This window comes from Myotis brandtii, unplaced genomic scaffold (genome assembly GCF_000412655.1).
Source record: "Myotis brandtii unplaced genomic scaffold, ASM41265v1 scaffold225, whole genome shotgun sequence".
Lineage (NCBI taxonomy): Eukaryota > Metazoa > Chordata > Mammalia > Chiroptera > Vespertilionidae > Myotis > Myotis brandtii.
In genome coordinates this window covers 159,572-180,514 of record NW_005358435.1, presented here as the reverse complement: position 1 = coordinate 180,514, position 20,943 = coordinate 159,572, and positions in this window count along the sequence as shown.

Here is a 20,943-nt window from a genome sequence, read left to right as displayed (position 1 = left end):
ATCTGGAGGCGAGAAGTATGTTTATTGTTTAGTGAGAATGTCAGCCATTGTCGTGAGAGCTGCTGTAGATGGCGGATTGCTCAGACCTTGCATCAGATGCCCGTGGAAATGCCTCTTCCATCTCCGATGTTCCTTGAATGGCCTTTGTTAATTGCAGCTCCGGCAGGGATGACAAAGACCCTGAGATCATGACAGGACTGCTCATCGCCTCACTGCTTAGGTCTGCGTCTCTTCTCATCTCAGCGAATGAGTCACTGAGAGGTACAGTGTGTTTTTCCAAAGATCAAAAGAGAGATTGTACAAACGGTTGGCAAACGTTTTCTGTAAAGGGCCTGATATTAACTATTTGGGGCTGTGTGGGCCAGATGGCCTCTGTCGCAACTGCTGGAGTCTGCCCTGGTGGTGTGAAAGCAGCCACAGACCACAGGAGAGCAAACGAGCATGGCTGCTTGCCAATAAAGCTTTATTTACAAAAGCGGGCCTAGCTTGTCAGCCCCTGGAGTAAAGCATAAATGTTTAAAGATATAGAAATGAATAGATAGATATAAACAGATACTTGAAGTGTGGCAGAGGCCATCACTACCTCTCCACCACCCACCCTCTCCTCTCCTTTGAGAGCAGAGCCTCCAGTGCTGTCCTGTCACAGAGAGACCTGTATCCCAGTCTCTCTTGCAAATAGGGGTGATTCCTGAGGCGAAAGTACAAAATATAGATGAGGTGCCTGGGAATGCTCTGCGAAGAGGCCTTATCTAGCGAGCAGGTGCTATTTTGCCATTTACCTGTCTCTTTTCTTCCGCCTGGAACATGGGAGTATTTGCTGGTGCTCAAGTGGCCATTTTGTGATCAAGAGGGCAAGTCCCAGAACATGTCAGGAACATCATCCTGGATGATGAACCAATGAAAATCCACCAGTAGCTGACCTCTGGACTTCTTGTTATGTGGGAGGAAGAGACCTTTTATGATACAGCCACTGTTTAAGTCAGGTCTCTACTTGCTGCATAACCGAAATTCTGATACATGTTGATAAGGATAATAGATGCATAGCTTAGCTTACAAATACTAGACATGGTAGTAAATTAAGGCTATGTGAAGTATGAAGAAGCATATTTATGACTCTGAACCCATCAGATCCGGTGGCCAATACGGACCTTGGTAATTTCTTTATCTATGCCTCAGTTTCCTCCCCTGCAAAGCAGGGATAATAATATCATTGTTACTGTTGTTATTTTGTTGACCTGGTGAATGACCATGCACTTCTTTGAAATAAGGATGCAGATAAGAACAGTTGGTGATGAAGTTTCTTCCCCATCCCTCACTTTTCAGGCCTCCCCTTCATTACTAGAACAATCCATGGAAATCCACCCACAAACTTTTACTAGTTATCATATGTCTGTCAGAGTATTAGGTTCTGGGAGTCCCAAGATGAGGGAGACAGTTCCTGACTCACCAACTCAATGGCCAAAAAGGGCAGGATATGACTGAGGCGGACCAAGTCTAAGGCAGTAAGGATGGGTGGTGAGTGTGGTGAACTAGAGAACACTAAGCTGGAACTACTCAGCTCTATCTGCTTGGAAAGCATAGGCTAATGTTTCTATGAGCATATGTACATTGTTCTGAGGCGCTGTACCATAACAAATTAAGACCATCTGTCAGGGCATTGGAAAGAAAAGAAATCAGACCTGTTAAGATGGGTATAATATAAATGATGGGAGCCCTGGCTGGGTAGCTCAGTTGGTTAGAGCGTTGTCCCCATACAAGAATCAACCAATGAATGTATAAGTAAGTGGAACAACACATCGATGTTTTTCTCTCTCCCTCCCTCTCTCTAAAATCGATAAATTAGCCCTAGCTGGTTTGGCTCAGTGGATAGAGCGTTGGCCTGCAGACTGAAGGGTCCCAGGTCTGATTCCAGTCAAGGGCATGCACTTCAGTTGCAGGCTCCGCCCTGGTCGAGGTGCATGCAGGAGGCAACCAATTGATGTGTTTCTCTCACATCGATATTTCTCTCTGTCTTTCCACTTCTCTTCCACTGTCTCTAAAAACCAATGGAAAAATATCCTCGGATGAGGATTAAAAAAATCAAATCAATAAATTGAAAATAAATAAATAAATGAAAATGATGGGAATAACAAGTGTTGGTGAAAATGTGGAGAAAGCCCCATAGACAACTGCCTTCTCCTAGAGGACCTGCCTGAGGCTCTTCTTGAGGAGGGAGGTGTCACTCTTTAGAAACATGTCCATGGTGGTTCGGTTTCTTTCTTTCTTTCTTTCTTTCTTTCTTTCTTTCTTTCTTTCTTTCTTTCTTTCTTTCTTTCTTTCTTTCTTCCTTCCTTCCTTCCTTCCTTCCTTCTTTCCTTTCTTCTTTCCTTCCTTCCTTTCTTTTTTTTCTTTCTCTCTCTCTTTCTTTCTTTTTTTCTCTTTTAATATATTTTTTATTGATTTCAGAGAGGAAGGAAGAGGGAGAGAGAGATAGAAACATCAATGATGAGAGAGAATCATTGATTGGCTGCCTCCTGCATGCCCCCTACTGGCGAACAAGCCTGCAAACTGGGCATGTGCCCTTGGCCGGAATCGAACCTGGGACCCTTCAGTCCACAGGTGGATGTTCTATTCACTGAACCAAACCAGCGAGGGCTCTTTTTTCATTATAGATTTGTTTGTAAGCAGACAATGCACCATGAGCATCCCAAACCCTTCGGTGTTGGGGGTCCCATGTTTAAAACCTTTTCAGGAGCTTGTTGAAGTCTGCAAAAGCTTCTGCTCTGGGGGTTCTTCCTTTCCTCCTGTACTCCCTCCCCTTCCTCTTCTTCAGCTGTGTGTTCCTGTTCCAATCCCCGCAAAGCCTCATTAGTCAACTCCTCAGGAAGCGCCTCTAGATGCTCCTCGGTGGCATCCTCACCCACACCCAGGGTAAAGGGGTTGCCATCTCTACCAGCCTTGTGGATTTTTGCAACCTTTGCACCATGACATTATGATGACTACATCACTAGGCGATAGGAATTTTTCAGCTCCCCTATAATCTTACTAGAGGCTCAGTGCACAGATTCACGCACCGGTGGGGTCTCTTGGCCTGGCCTGCGCCCTCTCACAATCTGGGACCTCTCCATGCCTGTGCATTGAGCGTCTGCCCGCTGGTGGTCAGTGTGCATCATAGCTACCAGTCGAAAGGGTGAACAGTCGCTTAGGCTTTTGTTTATATAGATGGGACCACCAACATATGTGTGGCTCGTCACTGACCGCCATGTAGTTCATGATTGTATAATAAGTTGTAATAAGTGCACTCTGCAAAGCCTTTTACTGGGACAGAATAATATTTATGCCTGTCTAGGACAAGTCATTACATGGGAATTGACCTCTTTCTTGTTCATGACTAACTGATAAACCATTGTATGGATATACTTTTTAAAAAAATTATTAAATTTATTAGGGTAACATTGGTTAATAAAATTAGCTAGCTCTTAAGTGTACAATTCTACAACACATCATCTATATATTGCATTGTGTGTTCACCACCCAAAGTCAATCCTCCTTCGTCACCATATATTTGTGACCTTTTTCTATCTCCCTCACCTCCTTGATATGACTTAATTTATCGGACCAATCTTCTCTTGATGTTTTTAGGTTGTTTCCAGGTTTTAAATTATTTGAGTGCAGGTTTTTCACAATTTTTAAGCACTTGACCCACTAAAAGAAATTCCTTTTTTACATTGAGATCCATTATGCGTACATACAACACACACACACACACACACACACACACACACACACACACACTGAAACAGCAAAGAGTTTTGTATTTGTCCTTCCTACATGTCATGCATGCCATTCCGTTCCATTCCATTCTATACAAAAGTGATAGGGACACACTGATTTCTCTGACCACCTGCTGGTAGGTCACGGCATGCAGTTTTAAAAACACTTTCAGTTACAAATAACTCATGGGATGTAAAGTGCAGCATAGGAAATACAGTCAATAACAGTGTAATGACTATGTATGGTGCCAGGTGGGCACTACACTTATGGGGGGATTACTACGTAAATTATATAAATGTCTAAGCACTATGCTGAACACCTGAGGCTAATAAAATCATAGTGAATGTCAACTGCAATTGAAAAACAAAAGAAAAAAGAAAGTAAAAGAAGTTTAATAAAAAGACACTTTTAGTGCATGTTAAAGAAAAAGGGAGCCCGGCTGGCGTGGCTCAGTGGTTGAGCGTCGACCTATGAACCAGGAGGTCACAGTTGGATTCCCAGTCAGGGCATATGCCCAGTGTGGAGCATGCAGAAGGCAGCTGATCAGTGATTCCCTGTCAACATTGATGTTTTTATCTTTCTCTCCCTCTCCCTTCCTCTCTGAAATCAATTGAAAAGTATATATATTTAAAGAAAAAAGGAAAAGTACTTATTTATATTGTTCTGTTCTGAACATTTTACAAATATAACTTTTTTAATCCTTACAGAGTCCCAACAGGATAGGAATTGTTATTCTACCCATTGTTCAGATAGCAAAACTGAGGCTCAGAGAGGTTGAATGAGTTGCCTCAGGTCACAAACTAATATGTGGGAGATCCGGGATTCACCCCAGGCGGTCCGACTGCAGTTTCTTTTCTTCACCCTCAGCCCACAGGCTTCCTCTTGTCTTAGGAATTGATGTGAGACTAAGTACTCAGAAATCTAAATAGCTCACTCAGTGTTTCAGTATACCGCATTCAGGGTATATTCCTTTACAAGATAGTCAACAGGTCATGACAAGTGTCCACCGCTATTCACACACCTTGATGAATATAGAAGCTAAACAAAGACTCCTCCGACGTGCCAGTCTCCAGAAACTCCACATCAGCAACACACACACACAACACACACACACACACACACACACACACACACACACACACACGTACAGTGATCAATGATGACCACAGTCAGTCCTGGACTTACAATAATTCACAGAGGCATGTATTCAGAACCAGAGCTTTCCATTGTGGATGAAAGGGGCCACATGCTGACCTGACAAGCTCAGGAGAGGCCTGCATGGCAGTTTTGCAAACTCAGAGACCTAAAGTAACCACAAAGGATGGTCTGAAATTAAACTTTGACTAAAAGCAATTATGGTGGGCAGTTATGTCCTGGGCCAGTATCTTCACTGACGAGGTCAACCTTTACCTTAACTGAGCCTATCTGTCTTTTTGCATCTATGATAACATACCCTTGAAATGTCTGGGTAACTTGTGACTTCCCTTTATCTGGAGCCCCTGGGGCACAACCAAATGTGCTGGGCACCAGGACAGATACCACACATTCCTTCATCATCATGTTAATTGTTCCTGCACCCACCTAAGTATGTGTCCATCATTTTACTTTTTATCCAATCCCAGGGGTTTCCCTGCTTTGCTTTATCCCTCCTCCTTAATCTATCACCAATGAATTTCATGTAACCCACCTATGTTCCTCCTTTGATTGAAATGTATAAATACAAATGTAACCCCGCCATTCTCTGGAGCACTGTCTCAATTCGTTGAGGTTCTGCTTCCCGGCCTATGTCGACAGTTTGGCTCAAATAAACTCACAAAAATTCTTTACAGGTTTCAATGATTTTTTTACGTTAACACCATTATCTATTGATTATGAAGTTCCTAAAGCCTAATTATGGTGTCAAGTTGGCCGAGCTTTTTGGAGAACTGGAAGCCCCTCGGCTAATGCACGGCGTATGTCGGAGGGACGCAGCTAATTCACATATCTGTTCGCACTATTCATAGGGAAGGTTACATGCCAATTACCCAGCTTCAATCGGCCGGTGTGGATACAATGGAGGCAGTGTTCGCACACTGGACGCTCCACATTCCATCCCCACATCACCAGCAGCTGGTCCAGATAAAGACCACTGGGGTTGGGATATTTAGGGATCACATCCCCGGAAGAGCTGGAATTGAGACTCCTGATACACGGGCTGCACGCAGGTTTCTTTAACCTGGACCCTGTTCACGGTCTTTAATCGTTTCCTGCTCAGACTTGTTGGGTGGGTGGGTGGAGGCGCTGAGGAAGAGGAGAGAGACAAAGGCAGCAATAGCTTAAATGACAAAGGAGACGATAATAGGACCGGGTGAATGGAGTCGAACAAAATAAAGAACCTGCACACATTCTTGTGCCCAGTTTTAGAACCAAACAGGCTAAGACATTTCCCCCTAAGATTCCAACCTGGTGTGTTGAATAAATAAATGTGTGTATGTCCATTCTCCTCCACTTCCCTCCCCCTTTTCATTAATTGTTTCCCTCTGCTGCAGGCACTGCTCTGGAAGTGTTGCAATCTCATCAGAAAATGCTGCTTCCCGTGTGTTTTGCACCAGGAACGGAAGCAGAAGGATTTGGAATCACCCCAGAAAGCCCGACCTCCTGAGGGCTGTTCTGAGTTCTGCTGGCCCTGGGCGGGAGATCAGGAGCTAAGATGGCAGATGTGGGGGACTCGGAAGGGGGGGCGGGCACGGTAGGCAGACGCCCGAGACTCTCCAGCCACTGTGCCTAGTCTTCCCTTTACCTCCAGTTCACAGCTCAGATCACAGTATGAAAACAGAGCTGCTGCCCATGTGTCTGAGGTCACACAGCCCAACCTGGACACAACTATAAACAAACAATCCAAGCGGCCAATCGCAGGCTGTGTCTTTGTTACCCGCCCCCACCCCACCCCATATTACCCAATGCTGCAGCCCCACCATACCTTAAACATGTTACCAACAGCCAGACCACAGCAGACACACCGTGCTAGCTTGTTTGTGTGCTATTTGAGCTCAGTGTGTATTTTTTCCCACCCTCCCAGATGAAAATACAGTAATTAACTCCATGCAGGAGGGGGTATGGGAGAGAGGAAACTTTCTCTCTCTCTCTCTCTCTCTCTCTCTCTCAACTTGAAAAGAAAATCTGGCAGATAATTTGGCTGCACATGAAAAGGGAGAGGCTGCTTACAGCCGCCCAAATAAAGTGCTAGGTTGGTGAGGCTCCGTGGGCTGAGCTGGTGAAAAGCAGGCATTTATCTGTTCCCATGGAGATGCGTTTTCTACTAGTCAATCAGGCACTGGGGAGGTCAGACAATGGCGGGCGGATCCCTTTTTCATCTCCAGAGACAGTCGAATCCCCCTTTCTTTTCAGATTTCACGTAAATTAGAGGAGTCTAAGTGATGTCTCAGAAACACCTGCAGGCACAGCCATGAGCGTTTCAAGGGATCCACAGGAACAAGAAATCCAGCGCCTCCCAGGAGGACAGGGCGTGACCCCGCCCAGCCCTTCCAATTTCAAATCATAAGTTGTCCTGTCACATTCCTATTTGTGTGGATTTGGCTTCCCAACCTGACCCCTCCCTCCCGAATAAAAATAACTAATAAGGTCGTAAATTAAAGGATGAACGTTGCCAGACGACTGGGGTGGGGAGCCAGCCTGGGGCGTTTCAAACCGAACCTCGGGGAAGCCAGAAAATGCTGCCCCAGAAGAGACAGCCGGAGCTGCTGAGCTGTCAGCTTCCTCCTGCCATGTCCTCGCCGTAACAGTGCACATGCCCACATGGTTAGGCTGCCACTCGACCTCGTGTTTATCAATCCCAGAAAACAGACCATACCCATTTGCAAAACGTGTTTATTTCAGGAGGTGAGTTGCAGTGTGAGCTCCTGGAAGCTGGGACTCACATAAGGACTCTGTAAACCCTCGTCTTTCAAGTGTCTTTTTCTACATCCTTTCTTTGCACATGCCCAGGGTGAAGGAAATGTAACAGAGGTCTTCCCACAGCTAATTGAGATGGGAGATTGTTTCCATGGATCACACAGGACTTCAGCGTTCACAGGGCGGCCATATAGCAGCAAACAGCAGATGGGACTCAGGATTTTACCCTTGAGCACGTGCTCTTGTTCATGGAATCACCCCAGTGCAGCCCAAGGGTGCGAGACAAGGAAGTAAATGCAGGTCTGACTCTGCTCACAAGCCTGGCCTTTGGCTGGATGCTGTGTTTCCATCTCCCTGAGGGCAAGGGTGGGAACAAAGACACCCAGTGGGCCACCTCGGAAAGCAATGGGAGCAGTCCCAGCCAGCAGCGTTAGGGGAGGCGGGAAACCCCACTGCCTAATAATGCACAATGTCCCACAGGTAGGAGGCAAAAGCAGAATTTCACCTTCAAGGTTTTTGCCAGTTTGATTTTCGTGGGAAGACATGCCCACGTTTCTCATGGATGGTGGGTCAGTGTTTGACCATTTCCTTCTCTTATTTTCTCATTTCAGTGCTTAAAATTTAACATTGAAGTGATATAAGCCTGAAACTAATATAATATTGATTGTCAACTCTACTTAAATAACAATGTTTTTAAAATACAGAACATTATTGAGAGAACTCAGAGAAGACCTACCTAAATAAATGAAGGTATCTACTATGAAAAAATACAAAAAAACCCTAATATGCAAATCGACTGAATGGCGGAACGACCGGTTGCTATAATGCGCACTGAACATCAGGGGGCAGACGCTCAACACAGGTGGTCAGTGTGCTCCCATAGGGGGAGTGCTGCTCAGCCAGAAGCCAGGCTCATGGCTGGTGAGCTCAGTGGTGGTGGTGGGAGCCTCTCCCGCCTACACGGCAGCCCTAAGGACCCCTCAGGGGATGTCCAACTGCCGGCTTAGGCCCGCCCCAGGAGCCAGCAGTAGGACATCCCCTGAGGGGTCTCGGACTTCCAGAGGGCGCAGGCCAGGCTGAGGAGCCCCCCCCTCCCCCAGTGCACGAATGTCGTGCACCAGGCCTCTAGTGAAAAAATATTGAAAATAGTGGCCCTGACTGGTAGCTCAGTTGGTTAGAGTATCGTCCTGATACCCCAGCATTGCAGGTTCAATCCCTGGTCAGGGCATATACAAGAATCAACTAATGAATGTATAAATAAATGAAACAACAAATTGATGGTTCTCTTCCCCCCTCTAAAAATCAATAAATACAATTTAAAAGAATAAAAGATTCTGACAGTAGGACTCAAGGAAAAGTCAGTTCCTCATTTCCTACACTCACCCCGCGAGCTCGCCATCTCACTAGCTATAGCTAATAACTACTTTTAACGGTTGACACACATCCTTCCAGACATCTTCCATATATAAACACACATACACTTTGTTTTAAATATACCACTGGGATCATATTTATAGACACTATTACACAACTGGTGTGTTTTTCCACTTAAAATTTCTATCATGGCAATTTTCAATGTCAGGATGTATTTTTTTTTAAAATTAGCTATGTGTCCTTGAGAAAAATGTAATGCCTGCTCCTGGTGGGTGGAGGGGTGGAATTCAAATCAGAGGGCTCCTCCCTCCCCGGACAAGCACTGCTGGCTTTGTGTGTATCATCCAGAAATTGTCTACACGTAGGTGGCATACATGTATAGCAGACCCTTACACCTCCCTTGGTCCTGACCAAGTGTCTTTGGTGTGGCATGTTCACGTGGCTCTCCTGGCGAGGGTCACACTGGAGAAAACTGGCATTGTAAACGGTGGCGGGCATTTCTCTGAATGGCGCTCCTTTTTGATGGCTTGTCCCTTTTGATGGATTGGGGTGCATTGAGCCCGCTTCTGCGAGCGGCGCTGCCGTAAATCTAGTCTGTGCACAGCCTCGAAGCTGTGCTCACACACTCAGCCCTGTCCCCAAAGCCACTCCTTTCCTCACACCTGGCCTCAAACACTTCAACCGGAGAATTGATAGAATTCATTTTTTTTAACAAAATGAGGTTTAAACAGAGCATTATTAACCCATGAAGGATCTATTAGGAACAGATGCCCTTTCCTACAGGGTTTACTCTCTTCTCCAGCTTGAGAGTGAGAGACTCATTAATGTAAAAGAAAAAAAAGGTCATTTCCCCCGCCCTCCACCCCCACTCAGGGGTCAGCCATGCCAGGGTCCTTTCGCAGCACCAGGCTGCGTGTGGCTAATGCCTGCTCCACGCCTCATCTTGGCTCAGAGTCCAGCTCCCTCGCAGGACTTGGGTGCAGCTCCCTGCTTTGGTGTGTGCAGCGGTGAAGGCACCGGGGCTTTGGAACAAGGGTGTCCTTGGGAGGAAGTGGCTGGGGAGGGACCCCTCGGGGAGGACCCTGGTTTCCCTATGCAGCTGGAAGCCTGGTGAAGTCCTGCAGAGGAAGGAATCTTTCTGCTCAGCGAGGCCTTTTTGTTCCTTGTCTTTCTCGCAGCATTTACAGAATTTGTGCTCTGCCTGGGAAGGTGGAGTGGAGTCAAGAGGAGGCAGTGCCACGAGCCATGCAGTGAGCGAGCTAATTGAAAAGTTTACTTCAGGAAGAGATGCAACGAGGCCAAAACGAAAGAGGAACCAGGCCTGCCTACGTTCAGAGCAGAAAACCTAAGTCACCATCCTCAAGTTAAAAATGAGGGGGGGGGGGGGGGGGGGGGGGGGGGGGGAGGCTGGAAAATATACCAGCTGCTGAACTTGGCACTGGAGTCACAACCTTAGGTGCTGTTATCTTGAGGCCTGAGGAGCTCTCCTGCTGGTCAGGAAAAAAGAGGGGAGGAGGGAAGGTTTAGGAAGAAATGTAACGAGAAAAGGAGGTATTAGAAAAACAGAGAGAATGGGAGGTGTAACTAATACGAGAGCATGGTCTTGGGCTTAGACGTGAGGAAAATGTCCCAAATGAAAAGGAAGCAACATTCCAGATCTTTGTCCTCTGCCATCTGTCCAATAAGTAAATGCGGGGTGGTTTTGCCAGGTGCTCAGCTGAGCGATGCTGTGCAGAGAACCAGCTTCAGGACAAGATGGGCAAACTTAGGGACAGAGTTTTCCTCCAAAAAGGAGTTGAGATGGGGCAGAACACACACTTAGCAGAGGCAGAGTGACTCTGGTCCCCAAAGACCCCAAACCCATTTGGGTCACCCGCACACCTCTCTGCTCCTCTTTATCCCCCCTCCCAGGACCCTCTCTTGAATGGAATTGCTTAAGAAGGAGGAAAGGGCAAAGGCTACAGTAGGACCAAGTTCAATTTGCAGACAATGGAGATCTTCCTGAGGCTGCCTGGCGCCCTCCAATGTACACTTCTTTCTTTAACCCTCACCGAGCATATGTTTTCCACGGATTTTTAGAAAGAGTGGAAGAGAAACGGAAAGACAGAGAGAAACGTGGATGTGAGAGAAACACATAGATTGGTTGCCTCCTTCACATGCCCGCACCAGGGCCCGGGCTGGGGAGGAGCCTGAAACCAAGGTACATGCTCTTGATCGGAATCGAACCCGGGGCCCCTTGGTCCACAGGCTGACGCTCTATCCACTGAGCCAAACTGGCTAGGGCAATTGTACACTTAATTGTGTGACTTGGTAGATTGCTCTTCTACTATAAGAAGAGAATAATAATGATAAGAGGTAATATTTATAGAACTCTTACATGGACTAATTTATACACTGATCCGTTTTATCCTCTGAACTGAATGAAGTAGTATAGTTACATCCATTTTACAGATGAATGGAGAGCCAGCCAGACCTCCAGCCAGAAAGCGGTAGAGACAGATATAATCAAGAGTTGGCAATTACAGCCCAATGGCCAAATCAGGCTCAATGACTGTTTTTTTTTTTGGTAAAGTTTTATTGGAACACAGCCATGATCATTTGGTTATGTATTCCTCTGACTGCTTTTGAGCTACAATGCAGAGACCCTACAGCTGCGAAGGTTTTATTGCAACAAAGCCAGACCCTAAAATATTTACTCTCTTTTCCTTTACAGAAAAAGTTGGCAGATTCTAGTTTCGGTTCACCTGAGCCCATGCTCTGAAGGCCATATGTTCTCTCCTGCTCCAAAATGCCCCCCCCCTGGCCTCTTTTTAAAAAATGTGATACTGAGCAGGAAAAAGCGAATCTAAAATGTCAGGAATAATAGTTATTGGAGAAGTGAATCTGGTAGGAGCCCAAGAATATTAAAACTTTTCTTCCTTTTCCCTTTTGGTTTCAAAGTTGGAAAGTGCTTATATCATAAACTTAAAACAACAAACAAAACCCCCCTTCATTTCCTTATCAGCCTTATCGAAACTGCATACAAATGCTTACCTAAAAATTTCTAGGGTGATTTCCAAAATAATGAAGAGATGGAATATGGTTTTCCAGGAGACATAAACATTTTTTTTCCATATATGTTCTTTTCAAAACGGCAAGAAGAATATGTTCTTAAAGGAAGGAAGTACTAGATTTAAATCCGATGATGATCCCATGATGGTACTATACAAACTCTCAGCATTTGGAACTTTGTTTATTAATGTAAACGTTCTGTAACTGAAAGAGAATGAAAACTAAGGGCAGTTGGGGTTCCCTGACCAACAGTGATTTCTCCTTCTTTCCTACGAACAGAAGGTGGAGACTTTGGCCCTTGATCCGTGTTGCCCTGTGAGCCCAGCTTTTTGGTGTTACAACAGAGGCTTTGTTTTCCATAGGTTTCCAGGGTGGGTGACTGTAGCTACACATCTTAGTGAACAAAATTAATAATAGTGTCTTCTGTCTCTTACATGCCAGGCACCGTGCATGGTGCTAAGTCTTCCTGATAACGACAAAGAAGGCGTTCATATTTTTATTTCCTAGGCGACACCATGAGATCCAGGTGCATAAGGGACCTCAGCTAAGTAAGACATGACTGAATGACCCCCAAGCCCTGACCTCAAACTCCATTCTCTTTCCCCTCTAAGAGGAGGTCTGCCACTGAGTGTTCATCTTTTTTGTTGTTGTTAATCCTCACCCGAGAATATTTTTTCCATTGATTTTTAGAGAGAGTGGAAGGGAGGGAGGGAGAGAGAGAGAGAGAGAGAGAGAGAGAGAAACATAGAAGTTAGAGAGACACATCAATTCTTGCCTCCCGCACGTGCCCTGACCCCAGGCCCGGGAGCAAACCTGTAACCCAGGTATGGGCTTTTGACCAGGAATCAAACCCATGACTCTTTGGTGAGCATGCCGACACTCTAAACGCTGAGCCACACCGGCCAGAGCAAGTGTTCTCATTTTCATTTCTTAGATGACACCATGAAGCCTTGGTGCATAAGGGACTTCAGCTAAAACATGACTGAATGACCCCCAAATCCTGACCCCAAACTCCATTCTCTTCTCCTCTAAGAGGAGGTTTGCCATTGTGTCCATCTTTTCATTCAGCCAATTCTTTTTTTTTTAAATATATTTTATTGATTTTTTACAGAGAGGAAGGGAGAGAGGTAGAGAGTTAGAAACATCAATTGTCCATCTTTTCATTCAGCCAATTCTTATACTTTGGTGTCTACCATGTGTCAGGCACTGCACTTGGTCCTAGGGATTTGGCAGAGAACCAAACAGGTGACTGTGTCATCAAGCCCACGAACAGAAGATGATGAGTCCGGGAAGGGAAAGCAAGGTCACATTCCTTGAGGTGGGAAAGGACATCAAGCCATTTTTAGATGGTTTCTCTGATTCTTAAAGGTCTATGCATTTTCAATTTTACACAAAATAAGGAAACTGGAGCACAGAGAGATTACAGTCACAGAGCTGATAAATGGCAAAGCCAGGGCTTGAATCTGTCTGATTCTACCTCCTGTCCTTTTAGTGACTATGGTATAAAACAGGATTGTCAAACCATGTCTCATTGGCCAAGCTCCAACTACTACCTTTTTTTGTAAATAAGGTTTTATTGCAATACAGCCAGACCCAGTTAGCTTATGCATAGCCTGTGCTGCTTTCACACTATCACAGTGCAGTCGAGTAGTGGTGAGAGACACTGCATGGTGCGAAAGCTGGAAATGTTTACTGTGTGGCTCTTAGCAGAAAACATTTGCCCACCCCTACTGACCTAAACCAATCACAGTAATCCTGTCTCTCATGATCAGTGCTTGTTTAGGGCTGACTATATGAACCAGTTTTGGCCAGTGAGACTTAGGATAAATTCTGCTTCGGGGAAACGCCTGAGAAAGACATCCCTCCCATCCTTCTTGCTGCCTCTGCAGGATAAGATGGTCAGAGCCACAGCAGCCATTGCCACCACAAAGGAGAGAAGGATCAATACATGGAAGCTGGCAGAGAAGAAATGTGGAGAGAGGCTACATCTTTGATGACATGTTCGCCTTCCTATCCGATGCTCTAACTCCCCACCTGCAGATGACCTGTTATGTTAGGTAATGAATAGTTTAAGTCACTTTTTACAGGCCAGCCCATTAGCTGCAGCCGAATTGATCCCATAGGATACAAACCCTGTGTCTGGACTTACTGTCCTTATTTCACACTTAAGAGACTCAAGTCCTGGCCTGTGTGGCTCCATTGGATGGGCATTGTCTCGGGCACCAGGAGATCGCTGGTTCGATTCCAGTCAGGGCACATGCCCAGGTTGCGGGCTCGATCCCTGTAGGGGGTGTGCAGAAGATAGCAGTTGGATGTTGTGCTCTCACATTCACGTTTCTCTCTCTCTCCCCCTCTCCCTCCTCTCTCTCTAAAAATCAATAAACGATTCTTTAAAAAATAAAAAAAAGAAACCTCAAAGTTCAGGGAGATAACAGGACTTGCCTCAGGTTGTTTTCATCAAGCTACACCTGCTGAAGCTCTAACCACAGCTCCTGTTCCATTACCTCTCAGAGAAGGGGTGGGGAGCCATTTTGCTGTCAAGGGCCATTGGGATATTTATAACATCATTCACAGGCCATACAAAAGTATCAACTTAAAAACTAGCCTGCTGTATTTGGTCAAACATTTAATTAACTCACCCCTCATGCCTTGGCAGGGCCAGACCAAATGATTTCACAGGCCTTATACGGCCCACCCCTGCCTTAGAGGAATATACAAACTCTAGGTATTTGGAACTTTGTGTATGTAAGAATTCTGATTCTGTAGCCAAAGGAGAATGAACCCTAAGGACAGTTGGGGTTCCTTAGCCAACAGGTATTTCTTCTTCTTCCTGACTAACAGAACCTGCATTAGTTTGGGCAGCAATGCTCCCACTTCCAAGGGATGAAGGGATATTTGGCCTAAAAAAGTCATGGAATTCTTTTTCCCCTTCGTGGGAAGCTTTACCCCCCAGATATTCTGACTGTGGTGGGTCTGGGGTGAGGCCTGAGAGTCTGCATTTCTGACAAGCTCCCAGGTGGTACCTATACGTTTATACCAAGGGTGACAAACTTCCTCTGTAAAGGGCCAGATGATAAACATTCAGCATTTGTGGGCCATATAGTTTCTGGCAACTGTTCAACTGTACTATTGCAGTAGTCACAGACAACACCTAAATGAGTAGGTCTGGCTGTGTCCCAATAAAACTTTATTCACAGAAGCAGGTGGTGGGCCAGATTTTGCCTGTGGGCCATAGCTGTCAATCATGGTTCATTTCTTGGCTGTGGGCTCATCTTTGAATACATTGTTGACTGAAAGCTGAACCAATCAGGGTTCTCTTCAGAAGGAAGCTATGGGTGACGGCTGTTGTGACCCAAGCCAACCTGGCATGGAACAAATCTTAGGTTATTTTTGGTAGAGGTGGGAGTTGGCTTATTCCTCCACAACCTAGCTACACAGGTTATCATAAAATCTAATCTCGTTCAAATTCTGCCACTCTGACAGCCCAAAGCTCGCTGGCAAAGCAGGCACAAAACAGTTCACACGCCTGTTCCGGAAGCGCAGTAACGTCCTAGGCTCCTTTCTTTCAGGGGCAGTGGCCGCACCCTAAAGGGAAGGCCAGCTGAGGCAGGATGACCGCATTCCAGAGCAGGGAGGGTTCTGTGCTCTCTGGTCAGGTGACACAGGATCAGTTAGGGAAGAGGGGGGAGGGTATGGGTGAAGGATGGATGACTATATCTTAGAGTACATTCTAGTCACTGTATGTGTCTTGAATACCTTTAAGTTCACCAGTGCAAATCCATTTCTAATATCATCATGCTAATTGCCAAGTCACTCATGTCACCAGTGAGAAGCCTGTTTCTGAATTGCAGGAAGCACTCACCATAACTGTTGCTGGAGTGTGGTCCCTTCCGCTATGGTGTTTGCATTCTCGATTGCCAATTAGCTGGCCACTCCTATAGCCACGTTTAGACCAACTGCACAGACAGTTTATCAGATGAATTATACTAAGTGGTTTAAAGTGTAGACTCTGTCATGGAGAGGCAGCCACTTGTGTCTACTATAGGGCTGGTGGCAGGAAAAAAAGGCGATATGTTTAACATTCTGGCAGGGAGTGGGTACTAAAAAAACAAAACAAAACAAAAGATGTGTTATTAGTGTTTAGAGAACTCATTAGAAGGAACACCGTTTTTTGTTTTGTGATTGAACTCAGCCTTATGGCTTCCTGGGCCCTATGCAATTTTCCAACTCCACCAGGTAAAGGTACCCTTAAGGAAACGGAGCACAGATGGGGGTAAAAAACGCACCTATGGCTCTGCCTTCACCAAAGCTGGGCTTACATCTGGTCTATGTGTACCTCGGTAAGTTAATAATGCTTTCTACGCTGTCGTGTAGCTTAGTTCCAGGTGTCGCCTCAGGGAGAGTACCTGGAGGTGTCAAGAGTGGCTTCCTGTAGAAAAGGGGAATAACAATGATCTCGACGATTAAGGAAGCCGGCACTTGAAACAGCCCAGCATTTTCTGCCGTCATCCTTAGGCCGATTTTCGGAAAAGATCCAGGCCCAGAAAGCTCAAATTCTTTCCCAAAGACGGAGGCAGAGCCTGTGGCAATGACAACTCCATAGCAGCACCACCCACACTAACATAATATACTCCAGGAGTTTGGCCAAATCTTCTATCTCAGGCTTTTCTGGAAAGTTAAGATACCCATCGGGGGTTCAAGTTTTACATTTAAATGAGGAAGCTCGGAAAATATTTAAACATGGTCTTTGGCCAATGCAGACTGAGTTAGATTCAAAAGCTGGTTATCAGAGTTCGTGCTCATAGGTGTCCAAGCAGAGAAAGTCCTGAGATTATCTGTTTATCAGCGAGACAGGGCATTTATCCTTTTTCAGTTACTGACCATTTCAATCCTAAACTCAGGGGGTTGGCCCCCTGTGATTCTTGGTGGGAAGCAAAGTCCACTTTTCACCAGAAAAACTGAAAATGTCACACATGAATTTCCAGCCCTGCTTGCAGCGAGGGTGTGGACAAATGAGCTAGGGCCTGCCAGTCAGAGGCAGCTGCCCCAGCCAGGGTTTTAGCAGCTGTTATCAAGTTAAGATGTGGTCATACTGGATTGGGGCGGGCCTGAATTCCATTCCTGGTATCGTTACAAGAGGAAAATTTGGACATAAAGACACAAAAGAGAAACACCATGTGAGGATGGAGGCAGAGATTGGAGTGGTGTGGTCACAAGCCAAGGACTGCTGGCAGCCACCGGGAGCTGGGAGAGAGGTGAGGCAGACCCTCCCTCAGAGCCTGCAGAAGGAACCAACCCTGTTGACACCTTGATTTTGAACTTCTGGCCTCCAGAAGTCTGTGAGAACAAATTTGCTTCTGTTTTAAGAAACTCCATTTATGGTCATTCGTTATGGCAGCCCTGGAAACGAATATAATTACCAACATTTAAAAACGAGTTTGGTGTCCCGTGGGCAATGAACCTTGGAGATTTTTATATAAAAGTCTAGGTTCCCCATAGGCCTGAGAGCACACGCACTATTTTTTTCTGTTCCAGAATTCCGGGATGGGTTTGACAGCCATGGTACATGGCCTAGGGCAGTGTAGGGTCCTTTGGGGGCCCCTGGGACTCTTTCAGTACATTCACACACACACGCAGAAGGGCTACAAGCCATTTTACAGTGACACATGCATGCTATTTGCTTCCCCTCCTCTCATTCTTCACGCTTGTAGTGAAAGTGAAACTCATGAACACAGTGAGTTTTCCAGAGATTGCGTGGTGTATGATATCGCAACCAATCCATTGAAAAGCGACTCTGTGGCTGAAGCTGCCTTCTACAAAGCTGAACATTAAAGGTACTTGCAAAAATGTAAAAATAGCCTGGCTGGTGTGGCTCAGTGGTTGAGCAGCAACCCATGAAACAGGAGGTCATGGTTCGATTCCCGGTCAGGGCACTTGCCGGGGTTGTAGGCTCGATCCTCAGTAGGGGGCGTGCAGGAGGCAGCCGATCGATGATTCTCTCTCATCATTGATGTTTCTATCTCTCTCTCCCTCTCCTTGAAATCAATAAAAACATATTTTAAAAAAAGTAAAAATAGTGCCACTCTACTCACCAAATTTTTGTAAAATGAATGAAATACATTTCAGAAATTTCTCAGATGTAATTTTGAATAGGTAACTATAAACAGACCTGATTCAAATAAAAGCCCTTTGGGGTCATCAGTGATTTCGAAGAGTGTGCAGGGGTTCTGAGCCAGAACCCTGGAGGACTGTGGGCTCAGGGCAATGTCATGCCTCCTTTCCTGGAGATTTTATAGGAGGGAGACTATTTCCTGTTATTTTCTGCAGGGCAAGAAAAAGTTGTGGTTAAGCGTGTAGGCTTGGGATTCTGAAGGCTTGAGCCTGAAACTTTATTCAAGGACTTACCAAACAGATGATATGGGATCAGTGGCTAAAACTCTCTGAGCCTCGGTTTCCTCATCTGTGAAATGGGGACAATAAGAGCCAGCTTTTAGGGGAGTTGAAAAGCTTTAGTTAAGTGGTGCTCACTGACTGTTGGCAATGGGAAGCCTTGCTCTGTGGGAGGAAGGAGTGGACCCGAGCATCCTGACTGGGCAGCTGTGCAGTGGGCCTGAGAGACTCTGCATTTATAACAAACTCCCAGGGGATGCTGATGGCGCTGGTCCCCCCACCGCACTCCAGGAGAACTCTTTGGTTCTCCTTGTCCATTTTCAATGTCTGTATATTTAAAATTCCTACTTCTTTCTTTTCCCTTTTTGTTTCTTTTGCTGCATTTTATATATATATATTTTTAATTGATTTCTGAGAGGAAGGAAGAGATAGGAAACATCAATGATGAGAGTATCATTGATTGGCTGCCTCCTGCACGCCCCCTACTGGGGATGGAGTCTGTAACCTGGCCATGTGCCCTGACCGGGAATCGAACCGTGACCTCCCATTTCATAGGTCGATGCTCAACCACTGAGCCACACCGGCCAGGCCTACAGATCTTCTTCAATGGCTGGTTCCTGTTCATTCGTCAGGGCTGGGAGCCTTCCCCGACCCCCCTGCAAGGCTCCCCTCCACCAGGCAGTCTGTCTATTTCCTTCTAATGCCCATTACAATCAGATGGAACATTTATTTTAATTGGTTAGTTGGTTGTCTCCTGCACCTGAATGTGATAATAATGATAATAATAATAATAATAAAGTACCACATCACATTTCTAAAGTATGAGAAATTTGCATTCCAAAGCATATTTGGCTGTTGAGGTTTTGATAAGAGATTTGGATATGTATTCTTCCTCATTTTAAAGCTGACAAATAGAGAGACTAAAGCACAGTGTCAGTGAGAGGCAGAGCCCAGACTTGGACCCAGGAATCTGATCCTGAGTGTGCCTGTAACCACTGGGCTATCTTCGGAAAGGCTGCTGGCGCTTGTTGGCTGGAAGAATTATGGGCTAAACGAAGCTGGCTGGGCCTCGTGCCCTCCCTGGGCCCGTCTGCCTGCTGCTGGGAGATTCCTGCCTTTCCTCTTGGCAGGCCAAGTGCTGTCTGTTTAGATGTATGGAAAACACGCATGTATGCGTGCGCACACACACAGAGAAGGGCTACATATGATGCTATTTCCTGGAGCTCTGTGGCCGCCTGTTGTTTTCAGCAGCCTCATCTTTCTGAATCAGGTGACAGAACGCACTAGTGACCAGGCAGGGGAAAGAAAGCAGACCCTCCCCAGCCGGGCAGGACTGAGGGGCCGCTGGTCCTGGTGGTGAGACCCCTGCCTCTCCCCAGACACAGCCCTTGTAAGACATTCTCTCTGGCTCCGGGAGCTGCCCTGGTCCAGATGCTCGAAGCCACAGCTCGCGGGGAGTGTGCTTGGTCTACTGGGTACTAGCCCGGAACAGGGCAATGGGGCACAGAAATGCTGTCTCAGAAATCGTGAAGGCACCATTTCCTCTGGTCAAGAGGGGGCATGAGCCCCGCCTCCTGTGCTGAAACGCTTTTCTGAGAGGCATGAAGTGCCTCTAAAAATCAGTGGTTTTAAAGGAGCAAGAATGTCTTTAGAAAGGCTCAGAGGACCGAGATGGGCTATAGGTTGGCCAGGGGCTGGTGGTGTTGATTAAAACACTATTGTAGACAGGTGAATGCTAGATGATTTCCTCTATGTTTACAAAAAGGCATGTAGCTACATGTGTGCATGTGTGTGTAAAAATAGAGAAAGGACAAGGCAAAGACACTCTCTCCTAACACGGGAAATAAATGAGAAACAGGTGATGGAACCGGGCTGGAGATCCTGGCTAGAACCTGGCTGGAGAACCTGGAGAGAACCTCGCTATGCTGATCAACTGAACGCTGTCTCCGTGTCATTCCTTTTTCACCGACTCTGTCCACACCTTTGGGAACCCCTGGACCTGCTGGGGTTGGACCCCAACATCTGGTGCCCAAACAGGGACCCCTAGGTAAGCCCCCCATTCCCCTAGGTAAGCCCCACTCTCGGGACGGATAGGACTCCACCGTAGGAAGAGGGTGGATAGTCTTCGCCGACTCCATCCACACCTTTGGGATCCCCTGGAACTGGATTCCCCTAGGTAAGCCCCCCCCACATTGAGAACCCCCACAGTAGGGACGGATAGGACTCCACCAGGGTGCTGCAGACCCCCCCTATAGAGGATAAGTAGGGTAAGAAGGTGGATAGTACAGAACTTAGATTGAGAAGATGTGCCATACTGAGTCTAAAGAAAAAAAGACTCCATATTGATCTTTTAGCACATATGCTTGCTAGCAGAGGAGTTAAGGTTACTCCCAGTCAGACTGAACGTTTTTATACAAGAAGTATGTCCATGCTTTTCTGAGGAAGGAAAGGTAAATGTAAAGGCATGGGAGAAGGTAGGCCCAA